This window comes from Penaeus vannamei, chromosome 31 (genome assembly GCF_042767895.1).
Source record: "Penaeus vannamei isolate JL-2024 chromosome 31, ASM4276789v1, whole genome shotgun sequence".
NCBI lineage: Eukaryota > Metazoa > Arthropoda > Malacostraca > Decapoda > Penaeidae > Penaeus > Penaeus vannamei.
The window spans coordinates 7,174,834-7,177,333 of record NC_091579.1 but is presented as its reverse complement, the minus strand read 5'-3'; the positions used below and the strand labels follow the sequence as shown (position 1 = coordinate 7,177,333).

Here is a 2,500-nt window from a genome sequence, read left to right as displayed (position 1 = left end):
CAGGTAAGGGGCCACAAAGCCAACCTTTTCCTGGACCCCCGAAGCCCCAATCAGGTAAGGGGCCACAAAGCCGACCTTTTCCTGGACCCCCGAAGCCCCAATCAGGTAAGGGGCCACAAAGCCAACCTTTTCCTGGACCCCCGAAGCCCCAATCAGGTAAGGGGCCACAAAGCCAACCTTTTCCTGGACCCCCGAAGCCCCAATCAGGTAAGGGGCCACAAAGCCGACCTTTTCCTGGACCCCTCGAAGCCCCAATCAGGTAAGGGGCCACAAAGCCGACCTTTTCCTGGACCCCCGAAGCCCCAATCAGGTAAGGGGCCACAAAGCCAACCTTTTCCTGGACCCCCGAAGCCCCAATCAGGTAAGGGGCCACAAAGCCAACCTTTTCCTGAACCCCGAAGCCCCAATCAGGTAAGGGGCCACAAAGCCAACCTTTTCCTGGACCCCCGAAGCCCCAATCAGGTAAGGGGCCACAAAGCCAACCTTTTCCTGGACCCCCGAAGCCCCAATCAGGTAAGGGGCCACAAAGCCAACCTTTTCCTGGACCCCCGAAGCCCCAATCAGATAAGGGGCCACAAAGCCAACCTTTTCCTGGACCTCCGAAGCCCCAATCAGGTAAGGGACCACAAAGCCGGCCTTTTCCTGGACCCCCGAAGCCCCAATCAGGCAAGGGGCCACAAAGCCAACCTTTTCCTGGACCCCCGAAGCCCCAATCAGGTAAGGGGCCACAAAGCCAACCTTTTCCTGGACCCCCGAAGCCCCAATCAGGTAAGGGGCCACAAAGCCGACCTTTTCCTGGACCCCCGAAGCCCCAATCAGGTAAGGGGCCACAAAGCCAACCTTTTCCTGGACCCCCGAAGCCCCAATCAGGTAAGGGGCCACAAAGCCGGCCTTTTCCTGGACCCCCGAAGCCCCAATCAGACAAGGGGCCACAAAGCCAACCTTTTCCTGGACCCCCGAAGCCCCAATCAGGTAAGGGGCCACAAAGCCAACCTTTTCCTGGACCTCCGAAGCCCCAATCAGGTAAGGGGCCACAAAGCCGGCCTTTTCCTGGACCCCCGAAGCCCCAATCAGGTAAGGGGCCACAAAGCCAACCTTTTCCTAGACCCCCGAAGCCCCAATCAGGTAAGGGGCCACAAAGCCGACCTTTTCCTGGACCCCCGAAGCCCCAATCAGGTAAGGGGCCACAAAGCCGACCTTTTCCTGGACCCCCGAAGCCCCAATCAGGTAAGGGGCCACAAAGCCAACCTTTTCCTGGACCCCCGAAGCCCCAATCAGGTAAGGGGCCACAAAGCCAACCTTTTCCTGAACCCCGAAGCCCCAATCAGGTAAGGGGCCACAAAGCCAACCTTTTCCTGGACCCCCGAAGCCCCAATCAGGTAAGGGGCCACAAAGCCAACCTTTTCCTGGACCCCCGAAGCCCCAATCAGGTAAGGGGCCACAAAGCCAACCTTTTCCTGGACCTCCGAAGCCCCAATCAGGTAAGGGACCACAAAGCCGGCCTTTTCCTGGACCCCCGAAGCCCCAATCAGGCAAGGGGCCACAAAGCCAACCTTTTCCTGGACCCCCGAAGCCCCAATCAGGTAAGGGGCCACAAAGCCAACCTTTTCCTGGACCCCCGAAGCCCCAATCAGGTAAGGGGCCACAAAGCCGACCTTTTCCTGGACCCCCGAAGCCCCAATCAGGTAAGGGGCCACAAAGCCAACCTTTTCCTGGACCCCCGAAGCCCCAATCAGGTAAGGGGCCACAAAGCCAACCTTTTCCTGGACCTCCGAAGCCCCAATCAGGTAAGGGACCACAAAGCCGGCCTTTTCCTGGACCCCCGAAGCCCCAATCAGGCAAGGGGCCACAAAGCCAACCTTTTCCTGGACCCCCGAAGCCCCAATCAGGTAAGGGGCCACAAAGCCAACCTTTTCCTGGACCCCTCGAAGCCCCAATCAGGTAAGGGGCCACAAAGCCGACCTTTTCCTGGACCCCCGAAGCCCCAATCAGGCAAGGGGCCACAAAGCCAACCTTTTCCTGGACACCCTGAAGCCCCAATCGTGTCCCAGACTGGAGGTACTTGTCCGCGCACTCTTCTTGTCGATTACGAGCGTTTTGAGGCACTGAACCGTCACTCGTTTATTTTGTTACAGGAAAAAAATGTTGCTCGTAAAATTCAGTCTGTTTATAATGATCAAGATCCTTCATTGTTGCACATCTGTGAAAAACTAGGAATGAATGATGATAATGATGATGATAATGATACTAATACTAATAATAATAATGATAATTATTATTATTACTATGATAATGATAATAATAATAATTATTATTATCATTATTACTATAATGATGATAATAACGATAATGATAATGATAATGATAATAATAATAATAGTAATAACAGTAATAATGATAATAATAATAATAATAATAATAATAATAATAATAATAATAATTAAAAAAATGATGATGATGATGATAATAATAATAATGATAATAACAAAATACCAATAAC

The 2,500-nt window shown here is 52.7% G+C and overlaps 1 protein-coding gene across 1 annotated transcript in view; it reads left to right on the top strand.

The window, feature by feature from the left end:
• Positions 1-2,500, top strand: part of LOC113807895 (putative protein MSS51 homolog, mitochondrial) — a 14,905-nt gene that overhangs the window by 10,804 nt on the left and 1,601 nt on the right. The window lies entirely within an intron of this gene.